Source organism: Sinocyclocheilus grahami, unplaced genomic scaffold, assembly GCF_001515645.1.
Source record: "Sinocyclocheilus grahami isolate Dianchi unplaced genomic scaffold, SAMN03320097.WGS_v1.1 scaffold142.1, whole genome shotgun sequence".
In the NCBI taxonomy this organism is placed as follows: domain Eukaryota; kingdom Metazoa; phylum Chordata; class Actinopteri; order Cypriniformes; family Cyprinidae; genus Sinocyclocheilus; species Sinocyclocheilus grahami.
The window spans coordinates 305,626-331,438 of record NW_015505321.1 but is presented as its reverse complement, the minus strand read 5'-3'; the positions used below and the strand labels follow the sequence as shown (position 1 = coordinate 331,438).

The 25,813-nt window shown below is 33.2% G+C and overlaps 1 long non-coding RNA gene across 1 annotated transcript in view; it reads left to right on the top strand.

Moving 5' to 3' along the window:
- Positions 1-25,251, top strand: part of LOC107591463 (uncharacterized) — a 34,567-nt gene extending 9,316 nt beyond the window's left edge. The window contains exon 3 of the long non-coding RNA XR_001609876.1: positions 25,165-25,251. This is a non-coding gene — a long non-coding RNA (uncharacterized lncRNA). The remainder of the gene's footprint in view (positions 1-25,164) is intronic.
- The last annotated feature ends 562 nt before the right edge of the window (positions 25,252-25,813 follow it).

Here is a 25,813-nt window from a genome sequence, read left to right as displayed (position 1 = left end):
ACTGAATTTAACGATAAAAGACTGTAAAAATGCTACAGCAAGAACCTGTTAAATGGTTAACAGTAAATTCCCCTACTATATACGGTGAAAAACTGTATTGGACATTGCATGTAATGTTACGGAAGTATACCGTTTTTGGAAGTGAAAAAGACTGTATAATTTACAGTGAATAACCGTAAATTCACATTCCCAGAATTCCCTGCGTTACATTTCAAATTTGATTGTTTTTTTTGTTGAAATAACTGTTTCTTCTTATTAGTTATGTATATATCTGTACATATCAGTTTTGTATATTAGGGTTGTATGTTACACCTAATGTTGTTAAATGACTGATGTGTGTCCTTGCTGCTTGCATGAGCAATAACAGAAATAAGATACGTGCACATAACACTAGGGGATGTGCAAAGCTACATATTTTTGAGGTCAACTTTTTGGCTGACTGGACGGGTCTTCAGAAAGCCCAGCATAATTTTTTTTTGTGGTCACCAATTGGACACATTTTTAGGGAGGCATCACAAAAGCAGGTTTTTTTTTTTTTTTTCAAGTAGCATATTTTGCTGCCTTTTTTACATGTATTTTGTCATCCTGCTGCAAAATGTGTGTGTACATATACATACATGCATACACACTTACAAACAACACTGTTCAAAAGTTTGGGATCGGTAAGATTTTATTTTATTTTTTAAGAAGTCTTTTCTGCTCATTAAGGATGCATTTATTTGAGCAAAAAATACAGGAAAAAAACTGTAATTGTGTGAGATATTTTACAGTTTAAAATGATGCTTTTCTGTTTTAATATACTTTAAAATATAATTTATTTTTGTGATGCAAAGCTGGATTTTCAGCGTCATTACCCGAGTCTTCAGTGTCACATGATCTTTCAGAAATCAATCTAATATGCTGATTTATTATCAATGTTGAAACAGTTTTTGATACTTCGTTCAGGATTCTTTTATGCATAAAAGATTTGAGGTCAGTATTTTTTTAGTTTGAAAGAAATGAATGCTCTTATTCAGCAAGGATGTGTTAAATTGATAAAAAAAGGGAGGGTAAAGACTTAAATATTGTTACAAAAGATTTAAATTTTTAATAGACTTGACATTGAATTTGTTCCCCATCTGACCTCACTGATGCTTATGTGTTGAATGGTTTAAGTTTAGTGAGCAGTTGTCATCACTACATTTTGACATTGGCTGATTTCTGATCTGTTTTCTTGCAGATTGTGTGTCTCGTGAGCCGTCACTGAGTTGAGAGACGCGGTGAGGAGAGCTATAGCCGAGACTAAATCACAGCACTTCTTCTGAGAAAATGGTGAGTCTGGGGGTTGTTAGAATGTGTCACAGTGCAATAACTTGCTTTTTCTTTTGATTTGGGTTTCGAAATATGACATTTTAGAACTGTTTTTGTGAGATTCAGGCAACCTTTTATCATTTCCTGTGCTTTTGCTGACCGAGGGTCACCTGAGGATAACCGATGGTTTATTTGGTTAGATACATTTTGTGTGCTTCAAATCTAATAATCTACCCTGAGTGTACGGCGTGTGTTCAGCGCTGTGGTCTCTGCAGCCCGAGCTGCTCTTTGGCTCAGTGCATGCTAAAGAAATGCCCTCCGGCTGGAAGAGCAAGCCAAGACGACATCTATCACCTTTATGAAACAATCCTTTCATTATTGGCATATCAGAGACTGATGCGCGTTTGTCTTTAGATCACATGTTGTGCTTTGTGTGTTTGTCGTGACCCCGTGTTGTTCTTAACCGTCATGATGGTTTGCATTCCGCTGTCTTCCTGTTTTTCACTTTCTGCTCTACCAGAGTGGACTTTCCCAATAAAACTACCTTGCAGGGGTGAACAGATGTTGGGAAGATCCTTGATGTTTGCATGCCTATGTTTGAAGAAAGCTCAGGGAATGCTGATGCCTCTTAAACGCTGACGGATGCATTGAAACCCTTTTGCTGCAAAATTCCAGTTTGAGGTTAATCGTCTGACCTGTTGAGCAAAGGTCGAGTCTTTTAGACTGCAGTTCCCAAAATGTTTTTAGGCTTAATGAACAATCGTCTATAGCTTAGCAGTGTCAACATTAGAGGAATCTAGACTGTGTTTGGCTGTAGTTTTAGTATGTTTTGACATAATCCGAGATTCTGCACACTGTAAAAAATGACTGAATTTAACGATAAAAGACTGTAAAAATGCTACAGCAAGAACCTGTTAAATGGTTAACAGTAAATTCCCCTACTATATACGGTGAAAAACTGTATTGGACATTGCATGTAATGTTACGGAAGTATACCGTTTTTGGAAGTGAAAAAGACTGTATAATTTACAGTGAATAACCGTAAATTCACATTCCCAGAATTCCCTGCGTTACATTTCAAATTTGATTGTTTTTTTTGTTGAAATAACTGTTTCTTCTTATTAGTTATGTATATATCTGTACATATCAGTTTTGTATATTAGGGTTGTATGTTACACCTAATGTTGTTAAATGAATGTTTATTGCATTATTTCAGTTTCATGTGTGTTACCGTGATGGTGTTTAGCTGCTTGTGATGGGCTTTGGTTCATCATGTGACTCTCATCACCTCCTGCATTTGGTGGTTATCAGTGTATTACAAAGCTACAAAACAGATTTCAGTACTTCAATAGGTTGGTATATTAACAGTATATCAGTTAATGAAATTACGGTATTTAACTGTAAATTTAAGTTAAAACCGTAAAACCCAAAATGTTGCTACCATATTTTTTAGGGTAAAATTCTGGCAACCACAGCTGCTGTTTTTTTACCGTAAATGTTACAGAATTTTTTTACAGTGCAGGTCTTAAAAAGTCTCCTATTTACAAATGAAGGCCTTAAGCAGAGAAGCAGAAAGTCTTAAATTCATAGTCGTGGCATCATGTACTGAAAAAAAAAAAGTATATCTTGCTCAGTATTTTTGTCTTGTTTTCTAGCACAAATATCTAAACCTCCTTAAATCAAGATGCATTTACTTGAAGCAAAATGACATCAGATAAGATAAATTGATCTAAATTATTTTTATAATGAGAGCAAGAGCAGATCTGTCAGTGGGGTATGAAAACTTTTCTTTTGAATTACATAGTTTTTGAGCCCATTGACAGACATTAGTTTTTGTTTGAATCATAAACTCATTTCATTTTGATCAGTTTATCAGAAAGTATCGTTAACTAAATCTAAAACCATAAAAAGTCACATTAGATAAAATTAGCATCAACTAAAGTAATATAAATTACAAACATTTAATTATTTCATTATAACTAGTTGCCAAGGCACAAATTTGTTTAGCTTAACGTGAAGTACTAAAATAACTAAAGCAAATAAATAAATTAAATAAAAAGTATATAGACATAAAAAAAAAAAGAAAAACCTAACAAAAATGACAAAAAACTTCAATATTAATGTGAAAACGGATAGAAATATATTATCGAAAAGTAAATGCAATCTATTTCAAAATATTAGCAAAAACTATAATTGTATACATGTGATACTAAAATAACACTGGTGCATTTATTAGTAAAATATAAAAATGTCAAAACTAAATGGCTACAACTTTAAAATTGAAGGTTGATTCATGTGATCAGAATGATTTTATAATCCGTTTTAGAACCAGTTTTTCCAACAATTCCGTCTTGTAGTTAATGCATGTTTTTTGTGCTGCTGACTTGAGCATCGTTCACACTTTACTGAGTGTGAGAGCAGCGGAGTGTGAAGCCGTGGGTTTTCCATGATGATGAGTCGCTCTGAGCAAATGAACGCGTCCCTCGACACTCATTAAACACTTAGCGCTCTCCATAAACAAAGCACAGCCTGTGCCTCGTCCTCCTCAGCACCGTTCGTAAACCTCGTAAGAGTAAATCAACCACTGCCGGGTCAGTTGCTCAGAAACTCTTCACAGAAACCATCTTATCATCTCCTTAAAGAGTCTTAAAGTTGCTCATACGAAATCTTAAATAGAGTAACAAAAGTCTTTATTTTTTTAAGAGGTCTTGAATTTGAGGATGAAAAAATAGTGGTACAGATTTTTGGACAAAGTTGAAAAGGCTGTAATTCAATTAAATGCATGCGAGCTCTGCACGTTTCGAAGTCAAAACATGGCACTGTTGCACATTTAACAGTTTGCTATTAGTGAATCTTGTGTGATTGCTTATGAGGCGCCTTTGATGAATAGATGATGTTTACATTGTGTTTTTTTAATGTTATAATATGTTTTAGATGGTCGTAAGATGTGTATATTATCTCTCTTATCTTTCTGAATGAGCAGCTGGAAGTTTCAGGCTTGTTTATGATTAAAAGCCCCTCTATACATTATACACTTTTTGTTTTTGGTGGTTATTATTAGTATGTTCTGTAGTGGCATGTGAAATTTATTTTGTGTGCGGAAAACGGTGTTTAAAGAGTTACGTTAGTTTTCAGAAGCGCTGTGATAAGTAATTGGTGTGTGATTGGATGGGAACGGAAGGCCAGTGTTCTGGTCGAGTTGACTCAGTCAATGCTTCTCACTGGCCCGTTGCGGCCCAGTGCGGCTCTTATTGTGTAGCGTCTTTAATTGTCTGGGGAGCAAAGTGCCTGCAGAATGTTCCTGTGAAGATGTTCTGAATGTGATGATTTGGGCTGTTTTTCTTATTGGTTGTTCTCTTGAGACTCCATTTGGTAAAGCAACTTCTGTTTTTGTTGTTGTAAGAGCGTTTCGACAGTCTCCTGAGAGTTTTCTGTCGTAGAAATAGTGGTTTGCATGTTTCCATTCTTATGCATTCAGAATCTGAGCTGATATGTGACCTTGGACCACAAAACCAGTCATAAGGGTACATTTTTTTTTCAATCTGAAAGCTGAATAAATAAGCTCTCCATTGATGTATGGTTTGAGATACAACTATTTGAAAATCTGGAATCTGAGGGTGCAAAAAAAAAAATCCCTTAAATTGGTCTAAATTAAGTTCTTAGCAATGCATATTACTAATCAAAAATTAAGTTTTGATATATTTACAGTAGGAAATGTACAAAATGTCTTCATGGAACATGATCTTTACTTAATATCCTAATGATTTTTGGCATCAAAGAAAAATACAATATATTGTTGACTATTGCTACAAATATTTTTTGTAAATATTCACGTAATTATCAGTATTGTGGCATTTTCGTAATGTTCTTAATTATGATTTCACTCCTTTCAGTGTGAGTTTGAATTGAATTGGCCATGACACACAGGAAGTTGAATATAATTTGAATTGGATTGACAGGAAGATGGTTTTATTGACTAGAAAATGTACTAGGCCAGCACAATTACCAAAGTTGTTCTGTTTTGTTTTTTTGTCTTGTAAACCTGGTCTTCTTTTTTGGCTCATTTTTTGGACATCAATACACATCAGTTATTTTAGTATTATTGTTGTTATTATTATTACTATTACTATTATAATCTTTATTAATATTTTGAATCGGCTTTTTATATTTTCAGATTTTAAAAAAATCGAATTATATTGTAGGTTTTAATACATTTGTATGTGCTTTTGTATTTTTTCATTTTTGAAATGCATATTTGAATTATAATTCTGCATCTTTTTCCAAAGTCATTTATTTCAAGTTCAGTTCAGATTTGGAAAAAGCCCTTCTTCAGTGCAGTTCAGTTTAGTTCAGCTCAGTTGTGAGAGGTGAGTTTTCCAGCAGGTGTGTCTGTGTGTCTCTACATTCATTCACACACACACACACACACACACACACACAGAAAACAATCGATTTACACATTCTGTTCCTGTTCGGTCATATTTCGTTCCCTTTCACTCACAGATGACAATGAGAATCTTTTTACCTTGTTTTTGTCTGTGAATAATGGGCCGTGTGAAGGTGGGGCCGAACACTGTCCTGCATGATGTCAGGCTCTGAGCTCACCTGTATCCATCCTCCATATAAAAACATCTACGGGTTCAGTTTCAGTGCTAAAAAATGGGCTGAGCTGTTTTATGGCTCAAGGAGCTTCAGGCAAACACTTGAAGACTCGGTTAAGGTCTCTGCACACGGAGTCCGAATTTTACGTCCGAAATTATCGCACGTTGAAAAATAAATTCGACCTCACGTTGTGCTAATCACGTTTACACACTGCCTCCGAAACTTTCGTCCGTCATAAAAAAATTCGGAGCAGGTTCGATTTTCTGCGTTTTCGCATCCGTAGCAAGCATTTTGATAGGAAAGGGTGACAAATACGAAAAAAACTGAAAAAATGCATACGAAAATTTCGGACTCGGTGTGCAAGGACCTTTGCAGTGAAATCAGCAAATTTAGATCTTCATGAATCGTTCGTTAAATAGCCAACAATTAAAGTTTTCAAGAAAGTATTGCAAGAAGTATATATTTACTATATCTTTATAAAAACCATAAAATTATATTATATATTTTTTCTTTGTTTTTATATTTTCTATATTTGTGTACATTTTGTATAATTTAAAATGTCTTTAATTTCTTAATATAAAAATTTAAAATTTAATAGAATTTCTTTATTTACATATATATATATATATATATATATATATATATATATATGTATATATGTATATATATATGTGTGTGTGTGTATATAATTACATAAATTCTATAAATTAAATACATTTTATTGTTTTTTTATATATGCAAATAAAAATGTTATGTTAATGTTATGTTTCTTAGTTTTTGTATTTGTTTATATATAAAATAGAAATTTCTCTACATATAGTTTGTTTCTCTCTTTCTGCTCTCGTAGCGTCATTAAGTACAGTAATGATCTGGTGCTTGTCTACTTAATTTATCATTATGTATTAGCCAGTGTTGGACATGACTCAATGTTTGATGTTGTTGTATATTGATGAATGGTTATGACAGTGGTCGTGTACTGTAGACTAATGTGTTCTGATGGCTCATGCAGTTAAACAGAGTGAGTTGTTTGTGGTGTTGTTGTAGGCTTTCCTTCTTTATGGCCCTGTGTCATGCATTTGTGTGACGTGCACAGCTGGTTTCAGGGGAGCGACGTGTGTGTGTGTGTGAGACGTGAGGTGTGTGTTGTGCTGAAGGGGTGGTTAGTCTGTGGCAGGGTGTCCTCCTTTTCTAAAAAATAGGTGTCTTGGGAGTCATAAGGCCACGTCTGCAGTGAATCACATTGCCGTGTTCTCTATGAACGCAGTATTATATATATTATTATTATATATATTATGTAAATGAAAATGTTTAATTAATAAAAGACTGCGTACACTTTTGACATTGTATTAAAGAGGTCATGAATTGATAAATCAAAATTGCCTTGATCTTTTGACACGTAAGGGGTCATTTGGGGGTCATACCATAAAAACATCCTGTAAGTTTCAGACCTCCAAACTTTCTTCTTAATCTAATAACGGCTTATATTGAAGGCAAGCTGCTAGAATGAGCTTTTGGAATGTGTCACTTATGACGACATAGTGCGATGAAAGCCCGCCTCTGCAGATCAAATAAATAACTTTATTTTTTAATAAGTTCCAGATCGCGTCAGTAAGAATCCAGTCGTGTGTTCGCTTAATTTTACCACAGATTTGTTTTTAAACAAGACACAATTCCACACAGGGTTTTCAGAAAGATTGAAACTAAAAGACGATGCTGTGTCGACTGTTGGATTCGACAGCAATGTCTCGACACAACTGTGAGTAACTGTTTTTATCATGTCTCACTAGGGCTGTCAAAAATTTTTCAGAATATTCGTCGTATTTAAAATAAAAATCCACATTCGACTTCAAATATGTTGCATTTGAATTTTAGGTGTGTGTTAAGGAGGCAGCCTTATCAGTGGCGCACGAGATGCGATGACGATGTAAGTTTTCGTTGCATTATAATGTTTTTGTTAGCCTATCCAGTTGAAGCCACTAGATGCGGCGCTGCTGCTTTGTTTAATCAAAATATAGTGAAAAAAGAGAGCATCAATGCCGAGAAGATCTTGTTTACATCAAAACTGAAACCAAGCCGTTCACACAGAACGCATATTTCACACATTTTCTAGAGGGATATCTATCACCATTGCACTCGCATCTCGCACAAAAAGAAGCCGCATGTTTAGAAAGCCATGAAAAATTAATGCAAGTTTAACTTTGAAAAAAAACATATCTCGAGACTTTATGGCGGGTTTTTCCCCATCCCACTGCATCTCATGTTTTTAAATGAAAAATGTACTCCGTGTGATTGGCTTTCCGCCCTTTGTATTAAACTATGCATACATACATGATGCTGTTTTGTTTATAGTTGTTTAAGCAACTTAATTATAATTGGTTTATAAACATTATTTTAAACATCATGCTCTTTTTTCACAGATAGTCATGTTATCTTATGCTTTGAATAAACGTGCATTAGTAATATTTTGCTCGATGCGCCCTCTTGTGGCCTCGGGAGAGAAGCCAAAAGCTTTTCTTCACCCTAACTGAAATTATGCATTTTATATTAGAATATAATTCGAAATTTGATCATATTGAAGTACAAAATTAGAATTTAGTTTTTCAGCCATTTTGACAGCCCTGTGTCTCACTATTGCTTTGTCTGTTATTACAGATCACTTGATATGTACTGAGTATTTATACATTCATAGCCAGTCTTTTTCCAGTCAAGATTTATGCAAATCTTATGCATAAATCTTGTTAACATTGTAAAAGAGAAGAGAGCAAGACCTCAGAGAATAGTATAAAATAAAAAAAAGTTCATGACCCCTTTAAATGTAAATGTTTGTATTTATGAACGATTTTATTTGTATAATATGATATTTAATTTCTAAAAGATAGTGTACAGTTTTAAAATGACATTAAATGTGTATTTTTTGTTTTTGTTTTATTTAAATAATGCATTTATTTTTAAAATTAATATTTCATTTTACATGTTGCAGAGTTAGATACTGATGGTGTATCTGTATTTTGGGCGTGTATGAGGAGAGAGAGAGAGTCGTGACTTTAGATAAAGAGCTTAAATCATTCATTGTCATGTGCTTCACTCTTCCTCTCTGTCTCTACTTCTTGTCTGCCACGACACACAGTTTCCCTGTGTTCGGGAGACGGTCACACTAATGTCCCAGCCTTCTCCTTCATGTTCTGTCGGATGGTAATGCAGTGGCTGATTGACAGGGCTGTATTCATTACATTTACACCAGCTGCTGTTTTTGACATGCATACGTGAAACACCTGCAGAACCATTTAAACTCTGTGACCTGAGTTCAGAAAATAAATCTGCTTTTGTTGTAGTCTAGGAAGCATTTCTTATTTCATATTTATGAATTAAAACAATATTCATAAGAAGCATTTTTGCTTTAATATTTAAATCAAAGAAAGGGGGGGGGGAAGGAAGAAAGACATAAATTTAATAATTGTATTTAAAAAAAAAAAAAATGTTAAATAACTTTTTATATACCTTTTAAAGCAAGATTTCTTAAAATAAAAACTGAGAACATTAAGATAATAAAATTAAAGTAAAATCAAGTCTATCCTAAAATATATATAAAAAGGCTGTGTAGAACAATTGAGCTGACCTGAGTTCAGAAAATAAATATGCTTTTGCGCTTGAAGTATTTCGTATTTAGGTCATGAATTAAAACAATTCATGATTTTTTTGAACAAACGTGTTTTATGTGATATTTTATTTTACATTGAGCATGCTTCTCAATAAAAATCAACTAAAAACTGTCCTTAAAATGTAAAAATCTAAAAATATCTTCAGTATATTTGCAGAACTGTTTGAACTGTGACCTCAGTACAGAAAATGAAGAGAATTATAAAACAAAACGAATACATAAGAGAATAAAATCAAGTAAAAATAACCTAAGAATGTATGTCATGTTTAGAAGATTAAAAGTGGGAAATTAGTTTAAAATGTACCCTTTTGCTGACTTTAAGATGGCACAATGGTAGAAAAACAACAATTGTGCTTTTTCCATGTGGTTGAAAGTGTGAATGTAAAATTGTATTCGGTATATGACGACATGAAACATTGGGGTGAGGTGGACATGAAATGTTGTGCATGCTGGGAATGACGTCACGGTGGAGAAGAGGCACATCGTGGCACGTTCTTCACGCTCGGAGCGCTGTGGAGTGTCTCCTAGAGATGCACAGCGAGGTACAGCACGTCCTTTAGTGCAGACAGCGATGCATGCTGGGAAACTGCAGAACGAGTGTCTCAGTAGGTTACAATGGAGTCGGCGAGGGAGGGAGGAGATGCTGAAGAATGCTGTGTCACTGGAGCCGCTGCGGATCCCCTCTCTCTCTCTCTCTCTCTCTCTCTCTCTCTCTCTCTCTCAGTGTCTCTCGCCCGTCGTGACTGAAGCGCGCTGATGCGTCCCCCCCCACTGCAGCCATGCAGCATCACAGCGCTTCAGCAGGCAGAACTCACAGCGAAGGAAACATTAGCCTGATGAGCACGTGATTTAACTATATATATATATATATATATATGCATTTTTAAATTTGATGCATTGAGAAAATAATTGAATTGAGGAAATAAGCTAATATCCATTTTTAAATAAAACATGAATATTTAAAAAATAGATTCGTTTTAAAATGTAAATAGCTGTAGCTCAAGGTCATGGGTTTGATTCCTGATTAAACTGATTAAAAAGTATGCATTATAGTCAAAGGATAAAAGTGTCTGCCAAATGCGTAAATGTAAAAATATGATACGATAGAATATTTTATGAATGTTCATAAAAATGAATACATAAATATAAGTACACAACTGTATGTAGCAAATAAATAATATAAATACATGCATTATTTGTGTGTGTAAGTTTGTGTTTGTTTTTTTGTAATTTTAGTAGGCCAGTTTTGTAGTTTTTAGAAATTATTTCGAGTTCCATTTTTATATATTTCTTGTTTTTATTTTATTTTAGTTCAATATTTTATTTAATATATTAAGATGTATGTTTACATGGAATGAGTCAATCCTATTTTAGTATCATTAAGATACTATTCCAGTTTTTATTCATATTTTGCATCATATTTTGTTTTCATTTACATTTTTATTTAAAGTTTGTTATTTTGTTGCTTTTTGTCCTTTTTAATAGGCTACATAATTTTTTATTTATTTTAGTACATCAAGGTAAACCAAATTAAAATAAGAATTGTTGCTTTGGCAAATAGCTGAAATATGTATTTTTAAATGTAATTTTTTTATTTCAGTTAACATTTATTTTATTTTATTTTATTATGGTTTTAATTTTAGGTAACTATAATAACCCTGTTCTGCATTGTGGCTCGTTCGTTCATCGTTATGTGCAGCTGGTTATCCTGATGCAGTAGAAAGCCGTGTTTGTTGTCTTTATTTCCCGTCTCATTCCTTTCAGAGTGATATGTGCAGCGCTGGCATCTTGCTGAGGTTGCAGGCTGGCACGGATGAGATCTCGGTGAAGGGTGAACGCAGGAATAACGAGCGAGAGAGAGAGAGAGCATGCACGTGAGGGGATGCAGTGCTCGAGGGTGGAGCTTAGCATCAGGCAATACCTCGTCTAATGCTCTCTCTCTCTCTCTCTCTGTCCATCTCTCCATCGCTGAGCTCTGTGACGCCAGTGAACCTGTCTGTCTTGTCCTGCTTTCTCCAGCCACTCCGTCTTTCTTCTGGAATATTCGGAGCGACAGGAAGCGCAGGGAATTGTGCGTCGGATCTGTGTGTGTGTGTGTGTGTGTGTGTGTGTGTGTGAGGTGAAACACACGCTGGTCTCGGCCGAGGGAAGGATGGTTTTGCCGGCTGGTTTTGTCTCCTGGGCAGCCGCGCCATGAGCCGGACCAACCGCACCTCCTGCTCAATGCTCAACTGCTTCGTAAGTGTGTGTGTGTGTGTGTTTGAGAGAGAGAACGCTGCAGCTGTGGGTTAAGTAATTGACGGAACGTGACCGTACAGATGTGTGTGTGAATTACAGAAGTGCTGTTTTTACAGAGAAAGCGAGAGTGAGGAGAGGGATGGTGTTTGTCATAAAGAAACTCACCTCAGATGCTCGACCGGGAATATATGAGCAAACGGCAGGAGAGAAGTTCAGAAGAGTCAGATTTGGAATATTTTAATATTTTTTTTTTATAGATTGTCTCTGTTCTGATAGTTTGAAATCTTTGTAAGAAGATAACAAAAAGTTGCTATTTTTTAGTATTATAGTATATTGTAGTGCAATATTATTAATAATAATTTATTATTATTATTATTTAGCATAATATAAAAAATAATAGTAAAAACGTAAACCTAATAAAAACTGAATTTTTTATAATAATATTGTATTATAGTAGTATACTATGCTCATTATTATTGTTATTATAGTAGAATAGTATTTTAGTAAATAATAGTAATGTTAAATATATGGAAAATATTGTAATTGTTACAATCATTATTATTGTTACATTATAATAGTATTAAAATTATGCTAAATAATTACAATAACAACAACAATAATAAGAATAAGAATTATTATTATATAACTTAAGATACAAAATAACAATAAGAATACTAAAATAGAAATAGAAAATAAAATGCAATGAAAATAAATGATCAATTGTATATTATAATAGTATAATATTATGCTTATAATTATGATATTATTGATAATAGAAATATTATTAATCTTACTGTGTGCATTGTTTTGCCTATTAATAATATGTAATAATCGTGATAAAGAAAATTATGATATTGTTATAATCATTTTATTATTATGTTGTTATTAGTATAATATTAATAATAATAAAGTATAAGTATAATAAGAAATAAATTGTTGTTTTTATTTATTATGTAGTATAATAATGGCAAGTGTTATTAATGATGATAATAATAATAATGGGACATTGTGTTGTGTTAGTTTTTGGTCTGTTTCCCATATTTACTGTGTTGTTTTCTGTGTCTCTGTGTTGTTGTGATTTGGTGTTGATCTCTTTAGTTGTAGTGTAGCGTGTGTTGTTTATAGAGTGGGGATGTAATGCGGATTGATGTGAACGGCAGTCTCAGCTGCTCACTCAGCACTTCTGATGTTAACGAGGACGTGTTTTGCGTGTTTGGTGTTTATAGTCAGAAGGTCTTGACGGTGACCTTGTTGTTGTCTGATTGGTCCATCAGGAATATATGTTCGTAAAGGATTGTGGGCAGTTGATGTCATGCATTAGTGTGGCACTTTTCAAATTTATGGATAGTAGTGATCGACCGATATTGAATTTTACATTTTTTTTTAGTACCAATTATTTGCATGTTTATGTGCCCGATAACCGATATGCAGAACCGATATTTATTTGTTGTTAAACTTTTGTTTTTGACACAATGATTACAACACCACTGAACTGAACAAACCATGTTATTTAGAACAATCACTCCCTCCTTGCATACAAAACAAAACAAAAATAAAATCATTTATAAAAAGCATCAGCAGCAACACCGTCACCGTCCCACCACCGGGACGCCTAAGTTTACTTCACTATATTACAATTAAATCCTAATCTAATCATGACAAACTATATGTCGTTGAAAAAAGGTCTAAGACTTCTAAATAGATATTTTACAACTGTTTGTTATTAAAAGTTATGTAGGAAAAGTAATAGATTAATTTATGACTCGAAGCATGAGGATGACTTTATTTCTAGGTAAGGTTTATTTATATTTGAGAGTGTCGATGAAGCGGGACGTGTCCCAAACTGTACCGGACTGTTGTTTGTCCCAAAACAAATAATTAACTGGAAAATGTAAAAATAGGCACTTCCACATGGACATTTAGTAAATAAAGCATCCTATTTGTCAAATTTCCAGGAAAAATATTGATTTTAAAGTTATATTTTATAACTAGTATAAAATATCTATAAAAATAACAAACAACTATAAAAGTAATGTGTTGGGTTTTTAATACGTGAAGCATTTCATGTGTTGAATTTCCAGAAAAAAATAAATAAGAATTATAGAATATTGTACCGTTTTAAAATAAATATAAAAATAGCATAACTATAAAAATAAAATGCATGATGGATATTTAGCATGTAAAGTATTTACAATGTTTTTTTTTTGTCCCATTTCCATCAACAATAAAGTTATATTTTATAAACTATTACAAAATAACTATAAAAATAATATAAATAACTATAAAAATAGCACGTGGTGGATTTGTTTGGTTTTTAGTATGTAAAGCATTTTGTCAATTTTCCAGTAAATATAATTATTAAAAAAATTATATTTAATGAGCTAAAACTAAAAGTAATTGTTGAATTATAAAATTCCATCCTAAAATGGCTATAAAAATCACATTAATATAAATATAACATGCTATGAGATTTACAGTTGCTCGGTCACTCATGCGTGATGTAAGATATTTGTCATATCTCATACACCTGCATTAGACTGAAGTGTGTTTGAATTTGCTCCTGCTCTGAGGGTTTTGTTCTCCGTGAGAGCAGTGAAAGGCTCTTATTGAATGAAGAATGATTTTTCCATGCGGTGACGTGATGAAGCAGTGATGATGATGAGCTCTGTGCTGTTGATGCATGTGTTTTCCCGGCATGCTGGAGTTATATGTGGAGAGCTGAGTGTGTGTGTGTGAGCACACAGCTGTGTCGTCTCATCGCTCTCGCCGCGGTCGTGGATGAGCCGCTGTGAAGCCCGCGGCAGATGGAGAGTCGTGATGAACACACCTGCAGTCTGAAAGCGTTTCCTCAGCGTTATGTGAAAGAAATCGTTTCCTTGTCACTCACAGGTTATCTGGATGTGAATCTCTCTCATGCATAACTCTCAACTAGAGCACAGTCATAATTAATCAATTGTACATACTATTTACCGAGTTAGATTTGCATACACTTGTGTGTTTAGTGAGTTAATAAACAACGGAGACTTCATTTTTTTTATTTTTATATGCAAGGTTTATACACATTTATTTATGCAATATTTATTTATTTTTTGGTTAGGGTTAAAGTACTACAATTTAAAATATAATAAAAACAAAATATAAAAAATAAAATATAATATATGACAAAGCATGCAACAAAATTACTGAAATTTATTTTTTGGTTGGGGTTAAAGTACTAAAATATAAAATATAATAAAAACAAAATATAATAAATGACAAAGCATGCAACAAAATTACTGACATTTATTTTTGGGTTAGGGTTGAAGTACTAAAATATAAAATATAATAAAAACTAAATATAAAAAACTAAATATAATAAATGACAAAGCATGCAACAAAATTACTGGAATTAAAGTGAAAACAGAAAATGTAAAATCAAATATTACTCCAAGAATATAGCGGTTTATATATATATATATCGCTATAGTGAAATGTCACCAAGTAAAGCAATAAGGCCAAGAAAATAGTTAATCTATTCACTTTTTTCCTCTGTTTAGGCAGTGTTGTTGGCACACAAAGTGGACATCAGTATAATAATAGATGCTTTGTAAACGATTAAATGGATTTAATAATCACAGTAAACTCTTATTCCAGCATGTAATCTAGTTGATTAGTCTAATGCAGGCTGATAATGGATTAAACTGATGTACTTTGATGGGCATGTTTTGGACTGTGGTTTGTGGCAGGATCTCGTGTGGATGCGTGTGATGCGGAGATCTCGTGCGGATCGAGTTTGATTTGCGATGAGCTGGTCTTCATCATGATACACGAGCGCCCCACATACGCCTGTGTTTCACGCATGTTCTCGTCAGCGCTGGGCTCTGCTGCCGCGGTTGATCTTTTCAAATGAAATATTCAGTAGCAGCGAGAGAGAGAGCGACTCCCATCCACTCCCAAGCATTTGTTCTTCATCTCTCTTCCTCCTCGTGCCTCTGTTCTCCTCTCTGAGCTTTCGGAGATGGTTTCTCGGCTTTACTTACCGATGCATTAAAATTTCACCAAGCGAAAATTTTATAAACTACTACATATGTTTGAATAGATCTAATTTTTATTACAGACGCTGTTTATGTATGAATGTCAACAAATTGTAGTAGAAACATAATTATATTATTAAAAAGTTGATGTGAAGACATATACAAGTTCATAAACGAGTGTTGATTTATTAAATACAAATGATTGATTAATTGATTATAAAAAAGCTTAGTTTTTGGTTTTGGTGTTCAGCTAAATGAAAACTTAAATTTACAGTAAAAAATGCTGTAAGCCATAATCAAATTAAAAAAGAAATAAATTCCCTGAAAAATAAATAAATATGGGTTTTTACTCTATTTTTTTGGTCACATCTTATTCCTTATTTAGTCATAATATTTTTAATAATAATAATAATAAATTAATAATTTTATATATAATAAATATGTAATAGTGCTTAAATGCATGGATTTTTTTGCTCCTGAGGTGGTTGGGTAAATTTTAGCTTTTTGCTGAAGTAATTGCAAAAGTATGTGTGTGTCCCTGCAGCACAAGAGCAGTGTTAAGTCGCTGGGGGATATTTGTAGCAATAGCCAACAATACATTGTATGGGTCACAATTATACATTTTTCTTTTATGCCAAAAATCATTAGGATATTAAGTAAAGATCATGTCCCATTAAGATATTTTGTACATTTCTTACCGTAAATATATCAAAACATAATGTTTGATTAGTAATATGCATTGCTAAGAACTTCATTTGAACAACTTTAAAGATGATTTTCTCAATATTTAGATTTTTTTGCACCCTCAGATTCCATTATTTTTTCAAAATAACCATTTTAATGGTTATTTTGTTGAATACTGTAGCTACATTTCTTGTTGTGCTGCCTGCTACACCCATTATGGATCTTTTTGTACTCCCATCCCATCTGAAGAAAATGAAACTATTGAAATGAATGAAATCAATCAAATCAAATCAATCTGACGCCTAGGCATCCACAGCATATGCTCTCCTGACTTGAGTTTGCACTGTTCAATAATCTGTTAACCCAGACGAAAAAAAGAAAATTGTGTGTATACGAATATGAGGTAAGAGTAACCCGGAGACGGAAGTCCTGCGGTATCCATGGAAACAAGACGAATGCGTGTCTGGATGTGTTTTAATCTGAATCGCTGTAATAATCTCTAGTCAATCTAACTCATGCGCTTCCCGCTGGATTACAGTAGATGATGATTGTTTTAAATTAAACCGATAGCTGTCCTGTCCCAAAAGCTCTTAGAATGATTTAATTCATGTTCTTGTCCTCCCGTGGCCGACCTGTAGCACAAATAGAGAGCTAGAGCTGGAGAGTATGTAATGGCATATGAAAGAAAATAACCAAGTGACATTTGAGTATTATTTATATACTTTTGTAGTTTTTCTTAATATTTTGAGTTAGCTTTTATTTTTATAATTTCCCTAATTATATTCGTCATTCACACGTTTTAATTTATTTTGCTTTTGCTTTTATTTTATATACATTTCTAATTAGTTTTGTTTATTATTAAAAGTTTTTTTTTATCTATTTATATTTTATTTCAGCCTCATTTAATTTTCCTTTTTTTTTTGGTTCTGCTTACTTGCTTTTGCATTTTTTAAATTATTTTCTATAGAGTTTTATTTTAGTTTTAGTCTTTTTATGTGCTTTTGCATTTTTATTGTTTTATATACATTGCTGATTTAATGTTTTGTTTTTCATTTAATATATATTTATTGTTTAGGCTTTACTTAAATGACTGAAAATTATTATTATAATTTTTTTACTTATGTGTTTTTGTCTTTTTTTTCTATAAAGCTTTATTTATTTATTTTTTTTCATTATTTCTTTCATCTAATATTTATTTAGTTTATATTTATTAAGTTCTAATTGTGTTTTTTAATTATTTTTATGCATTTTAAATTTTTTATTTCTATTTTAATTTGAATAATGTTGTGTGCTTTTGTCATTTCTATTGTTTTTCTAAATAGTTTTTTATTTTATTTTAGTACTTAAACTGAATGGTCAAATATTTCTCATGGTTTATTTAAAAAGGAAGCCGTTGTGGGTGAATCTGATGCTGTGGAGCGTGTTGTTAATGCATTAGCGAGTGCAGACTCAGTGCTTGGTCATGTGTTTTTGTCTTTTTTTTCTATAAAGCTTTATTTATTTATTTTTTTTCATTATTTCTTTCATCTAATATTTATTTAGTTTATATTTATTAAGTTCTAATTGTGTTTTTTTAATTATTTTTATGCATTTTAAATTTTTTATTTCTATTTTAATTTGAATAATGTTGTGTGCTTTTGTCATTTCTATTGTTTTTCTAAATAGTTTTTTTATTTTATTTTAGTACTTAAACTGAATGGTCAAATATTTCTCATGGTTTATTTAAAAAGGAAGCCGTTGTGGGTGAATCTGATGCTGTGGAGCGTGTTGTTAATGCATTAGCGAGTGCAGACTCAGTGCTTGGTCTTGTGGTACTCTATTTCGAGCGCATGCTGTTCTCTCACCGGCGACAAACAAATGAGGTAAAGTGTGGGATAGAGGGGAGGGAATCGAGCGTGACGAGGCAAAAACCGCAGCGTCCTCAATCACCGTGTTCCCAGAGACTCCAAGCCTGCGACAGGACATTTTTCGTGCCGCTGTCTCGAAGTGACAAGATAATTGGTCTGAGGGTCAGCTGACCTCATAAAGCATCTTTTGACACGAGAACATTGTGTTTCCTGTAAACTGCCCAAAGGTGACGCCTCACAGCAGGGATGGGCTCTGAGAGATGCTCTTCTGATGGCTCTTCAGCTTCTTTCTTTTTTTTACTGACTACTGTCAATATACAGTATATTCATTTTGTGTATAAAATGTACTTTATGCATATAGGTAAATGCTTCGTGCTTCAAAATCCTGATTTCACATGTTTTGCATGATTTTCATTACGGTGTACTTCATAATTTACCCTAATTTTTTATTAACTGCTGTTCATTGTTCATACTGGTAAAAAATGTATAGCCTAAATGCACTGTAAGTCACTTTGGATAAAAGTGTCTGCTAAATGCATAAATTATTATTAATGAATTTAATTAATTCATATATATATTAATAAATAAAATTAATTAAATTATCTGAAAATAAATAAATATGGTTTTAGCATGGTTTTTGTGCCTAAAATGTACTTTATGCATATAAAATTTTTTATAAAGTACTTATTAAATTATTCATTTAAAATTAAATTATTAAATTAATTTAATTTAATAACTTAATTACACATGAAGTACTGCTAATATATTAATAAATTAAATAAAAAAGAAATAATTTAAATTCCCTGAAAAAAATTAATAAACTTGAGTTTTTAGCGTATTTTTGTCACATTTTTTAAATCAGTATTTATATACTACTACTATTTATTACTTTTAAGATTTTAATAATTTAAATGTAAAAAAAAAATCTAAGAATAAGATGTTATTTTTATATTTGTGGTTTTTATTTTAATTTGTGTATTTAGTTTTATTCTATTTTTTTCTATATATTCTATTTGTTTTATTCCTGTGTAGCTTAAATTTTTTTTTCAGTACTTAATCCTAAACTTACTTATTTTAGTTACTTGCCAAATAAATATTTCTCATTATTAGAAAAGTTTTAAAATCTAATATTTATATATTTTTCCAGCTTGTTTTCAGTTTCCAAAAATAATTTTAATAGTTTAGTTTTCGTTAACAAAAACACTGGTTTGCCCTGCATTCTAGAGAAGCGTTGGCTGAATGTTTGTTTTGCGTTGTTAGAACGTTTCTAGCCTCGCTGTTTCTTACGTTCTACTTTTGTCGTCACTTTTCGTATGTTTGGGATCTTCTTGCGTCTTGGCCTCGTTCCTGTCCTATTTCTGTCATGTATCTTGCTTAAGGAGTCATTGGTGTGTCTGTGTGCCGTTTGAAGATCTCTGTCACTCGGAGCTTTTTATAGCGCATCTGCAGCCGATCCTCGTTAGGAGAGCAAAATCTCCCCTCGTTAATGTCTCCGTCTTTAACCAGCTAGAATGCAAACGCAGCAGAAGCGATCCATCGGCTGATTGAAAGAGCACAGATGTATGTTGAGGATGGAGAATGTGATGAATTGCTCGTGGGTTCACTGAGTGATTGATTGATTAAACTCAAGCCCATCAGAAAGATTGATCTTAAATCTAGCGCCCCTCTCTCTCTCCCTTCATTTCTACTCTGTAACTTATTGCTCTTGTCTTGTCTATACGTAATATTACAATTTCAATTATATTATTAATATTACCAATAATAACAACGACAATTAGTTATAGTTATTATATAATTATTAGTTGATGCATTAATTATTCATTAATATTGAGCAATATCTTCAATATCAAAATCTTTTATGTATGTAACTTTGGTTACATATTAATACAAATACAACTCAGCTCAGGTCCATTAATTAATATTAAAACATGGGTCAAAGACGAAAAAGGGTTTAAGCATAAAAACAATAAAATATTTAAAAAATGTAACCATTACAGATTATTTGCATGCTTATCTGCCCAATAACTGATATGCAGAATCAATATTTAATGATATTATATTTCTATTTGCTGTTTCTGCTGGAGTGTTTGGTATAAATGGCCCAATATTGATTTTTTTTATAATTGATGCCGATTATTTGCATGTTTATGTGCCCGATAACCGATATGCATAACTGATATTTATTTGTTTCACATCTAAACATTTTAATAAAACATGCAAAGCTTTGTTCAAAGCTTGCTTTTAAATAATACTACACTTTAAATACTCTACACTTTTTAAAATTGAATTATAAAGTTCACCATAGCATCACAATGACATGAGATTTTCAAAAAGTTTACAAGCGACGTGAAACATGAATATGAGGATTATCTAGTATTTATTAGCAAAGTATCACTTCAGGAAAATGAAAAAAAGAGGCTGACCTCTGCCTTGTTTACTTGGCAAAGATGATATAAAATCATGATGCATTTTAAATCTTTGTAGATTGTTTGTTGTTAGTTTGTAACCTTCTGACGCTGTAGTAGTTGAAGTTGTGTTAAATCATGATTTGTGCTGTAGTTTGTCCTCTGAAGAGTCTTCCTCTGTCTCGTCACTCACGCGTTCTTCTGTCATGTGTGTCTGACAGGTGTTGGCATCTATTGTCACTTTGTTCATCTGTGACGGACACACATGCCGAAACACACGGCCTGATGACAGGACGCTTTATTTTAAATAAATAAATGCTTAATTCAGCAAGGATGCATTAAGTTGATCAAAAGAGACATTACATCACAATTTCCACAAAAATATTGGGCAGCACAACTGTTTTCAACATTGATAATAATCAGAAATGTTTCTCGAGCAGCAGATCAGCATATTATACTGATTTCTGAAGATCATGTGACACTGAAGACTGGAGGAATGATGCTGAAAATACAGCTGCACATCACAGAAATAAATTACAGTTTGAAATACATTCACATAGAAAACAGCTATTTTAAATTGTAATAATATTTCACTGTTTTTACTGTATTTTTGATCAAATAAATGCAGCCTTGGTGAGCAACAGAGATTGTTTTACTCTAAAGCGATACTTACATTGTGTTTTTGGTGTCCGAAAATCTCATAAAATGCCGTTTATTTCAGCAATTATGATGTTGCATATCAACTTATGTCAAATGCTCCCTGTCGATTTTATAGTAAATCCAAGTATGTATCCAAATACTCAAGATATGGGTGACCAAATGTTAAGATTTTAAGAACTGGTCACTAAAATAGTTGTGTGTGATGTTTACAGGCCTGATTGAATCTGTCCGGTCAGTCTCTCAGTTGTGTGTTTTGTAAACATCTGGAGTGTGTGTGTGTGTGTGTGTGTGTGTGTGTGTGTGTGTGATGGCTCTGCTATTGTGTCAGACAGGTTAGAGAGTCTTGGACACACACACACACACACACACACTCTCTCACTCTCACACACTCACACACTCTCACACACACACACACACACACTCTCTCTCTGAGTGTGACCACGAGACTGTGTGTGTCTGGGTAATTCGCTCTTTGTCTCTTCCCTACTGATTGCAATAATTTAGCAACAAGGTACAACATGATCAGACAGTAAAGTCTTTGAGTAATAGTGCTTCACTACTATAGTGTTAAAAACAATGTAAATAAAGTTTATTGGGGTACATTTTACAAGAAAATACAATTTCAGTCTTTCTACTTAAGAATTTCACACAATTCAATGCAGCTTGCTCATTTTGGGTGAACAATCCCTTTTCAGACACAGACTTGAACTTTAAAGTATTTTTATAATAATCATCGCTGTTTTTGTTTATTTGTTTGTGTGTGCGTGTTTGTGTGTGTTGGTTTGTTTGTTTGTTTGTGTGTGTGTGTTTGTGTGCGTGTTTGTTTGTGTGTGTGCCTGTTTGTGTATGTGTGCGTGTTTGTTTGTTTGGTTGTGTGCGTGTTTGTTTGTTTGTGTGTGTGCGTGTTTGTGTATGTGTGCATGTTTGTTTGTTTGTGTGTGCGTGTTTGTGTATGTGTGCATGTTTGTTTGTTTGTGTGTGTGCGTGTTTGTGTATGTGTGCGTGTTTGTTTGTTTGGTTGTGTGCGTGTTTGTTTGTTTGGTTGTGTGTGTGTTTGTTTGTTTGTGTGTGCGTTTGTTTGTGTGTGTGTTTGTGTATGCGTGTGTGTGTGCGTGTTTGTGTATGCGTGTGTGTGTGTTTGTGTATGTGTTTGTTTGTTTGTTTGTTTGTGTGTGTGTGTGTGTGTGTGTGTGAGAGCAAGTTTTTCACTGATGTTCAGGGTTTTTAATCGTAATGTTTAACCTTCCGCTTTTCTCAATCATCAACCTGTGCCGAGTTCAGAGCAAGGTCTTCAGACGTCTGAACCTCTCCCAGTTTCTTCTGAAAACATAAAACTCTTGTTGCATGCTGTAGAGTATACATTCGAGAGCTTTTCTCTGTGTGGGCTCTGGCTCTGGCGTTCTCATCCGGTGGTGTGGTTGATTTCTTCACTCGTGTCTGATGCCAGGCGAAGGTCTTTCACCTCGTCCTGTGATGTGAACGGCGGCTCAAGGTCGCTTCAGATCAATGTTTAATCCACTACGTGACGCCTGTGAACACGTAGCCGATCAGACGTTTCTGCCGCACCGGAAACTCGGTCCTACAGTGAAAATGAGCTGCTTTAGTCTAAACACACGGTCCAGTGTTTCATAACAATAATGTAACTATTTTGTAATGAGAAGCATTTATAAACCCATTGGCAACAAAGGAGATGCTTTTAGGGCTCACTGCAGTTTTCTGCCGAAATAAAAGTGGAAATGAAAACATTAAGATTAAATATTAGTACTGTAATTATGCAAAACAAAATTATTTTGCAATGTTATTTCATTGTTCTCTTTTTCAATAGTAATTTCTTAATTGTAAAATAATAATGATAATTTTATATTTTATATTATAGTCTTGTTGATTTATTTTTGGCCTGCAGTCATAGGCTGTTTTCTGTCCAAATAAACTCTTGATGGTTTAACATTTGAAAATAAAGACAAATATTATTGTGTAATAATATTATCAAAAAAAGTTTATAAAATAATAGTATTGTAGTATAAATATAGCATTCAGGTAAACGCAGTCAGTTATGTCTCAAGTGAATGAAAACAGCTACGAAAGAAATTGAATGTGATGCGTATTATATCGGATCCGTGCATCAGGTCTTAAAGGGACAGCGGCCTATAAATACTGCTGCTGTCATTAATGATCATCAAACGACAAAACGGCTGTGATTAAAAAAAAACTGTTTAATTTATACAGTGAACACTATGCAGTGTTATTTTCCTTAATTATTACATTTCTGTATTTGAATACTACCAACCTTATTTTATTTGTAACATATTCTGTTTATTTACTTGTAATTTGTGTATTTGTTCTTATTTTTACTGGCTGTTCTCTTGTGTCTTTAATCATGTTTAAACTTTCTTAGTTAATCTAGTCGTATTTGCTGTGGTATCAAAGAAGTACTTCGCTTTACGTAATAAATGGAAAGCAAGTTAAATTGAAATATTTTTATTTTCTTGCTGATCCGAAAAATGGTCCGATCCGTTGGTCAGAAACTGTAATGTGATCCGAACCGTGAGATTTGTGATCCGTTGAACCACTATTATATATATATATATATATATATATATATACACACTCGCGCGCACACACAGTATTTTAAATTATTTACATTTTTTTTCTAATTCTAATAATTATTGAATAATAATTCAGCACCACATTCTCTGATGTCTCTTGCTAATTGTTCGTTCGTTTGTTTGTCAGTCATGAGTCTCTCTGACTGATTGTAGTTTGTGACTGAAGCAGAACCGTTACGTCACTGCTGGAAATGACAGCAGATGGGAGACACGTTTCCATCATTGATCCGTGTGCATGAGGAAAGACACAGACGTGTTTAAATGACATCTAAATGAATAACATAATGCATAAATATTGGGTCAGATAACCACGTTTAACTAGATTTAATACTTTTCAGCATTAATTGAATTGTAGATATTTTGCCATTTTGGATATTTTTGGAGCTTGTTGCAGTGCATCATGGGATTGTATTTTTTTATTTAGGATTTTAGCTGTGACTTCAGATTTTTCATATAAGACGATGTTACTTACTGTCTACTTCTACTTCAAAATTTCACATTTAATTAACAAAAATAATTAAAAAAATAATAAAATAAAACAAATAAATATTAAAATAAATTAATATAAAATAAACCAAACAATAATACAAATTATTTGTTTAGTTTATTTTTATATTTTATTTTAATGTTTGTTTTGAGCTTTTTTAGTTTTATATAATTTTAATCATTACATTTTATTACATTGTGTTATTAAATACAATATTAAAATTATTTTTTGGGATTTTTTTAAATCTTGCTCTATAGAGGTTGTTTAATCAGTGACTTATTACAGATAGTAGTGTAAATGACTCATAACCTCCCAAAATATTTGAAATTGAATAGCAGTTTCTGAATGTCAGTGTATAAAGGCATATTTACTCCTTAAAATTCTTAAATAACTTCATCATACATCACTAATAACTAATGATTTTGATCATGTAAATAAGAAAAGCTGTAATGGTGATACTTGTCTTTAAAAAAATAAATAAACATGCTTTAGAATTTGGCCAGAGCAAATTTGTTTACAGGTGCCAAGCAACAGAACATTCCATTGACAGGCACTTTAGAATTCCGCTGGCATTCGGTCAAAGGTCAAATTCAAATACAGCTCGTCCAGTCAGAGTTGTGAGTTGGAAGAGTTTGTTTTCTGAGGTTGATATGTAATAGCGTGTGTGTTTTCAGGGTGAGGAGGGGCCGCCCAGCCTGGAGTACATTCAGGCCCGGGACCTGTTCCCCCAGAAAGAGCTGCTCAAAGAAGACGACGCTCTGCAGGTCAGTTTCATTCCTAATGTCCGTGTCGTTCTCTGTGAAGAAAGTGGGTTAACGCACGCACACACACGCACACACACACACACACACACGTCTGTCCTCTGCGGTGAAATGTGTGTGCTGTACCGCGGTGAGAAGAAAATCAAATGCGAGGTCTGAGGAGACGGTGGGTAACAGATGTGGAGGTGAAAAGACTGAAATTCATCAAAAGGACAAAGCAGTGACAGCGATCCATCAGGGACGTCCAGAGACCAGACACGGGAACAAGAGCACCAGAACCTGACATTGACTCTTATTCAGTGACTTTGCACAAACCTAGATGTAGCACTTAATGTTAGAGATGCACCGATTGAACACGACTGCAGTGTGATTTTATACAATAGTAGTTCAATAAACAAGAAGTTAAAATTAAGTCACTTACGTTTTAGACACAATATTGACTGTTTTTGCTCAATTTCGCTGATGAATGTAGTTCCAGTCAAAGCCACAGCAGAGCTGTTTTGTGTCTGTGCAGCACACAGCGGTGTTTCGTTACTGAATGAATCCACGTTTTTGAACAAAT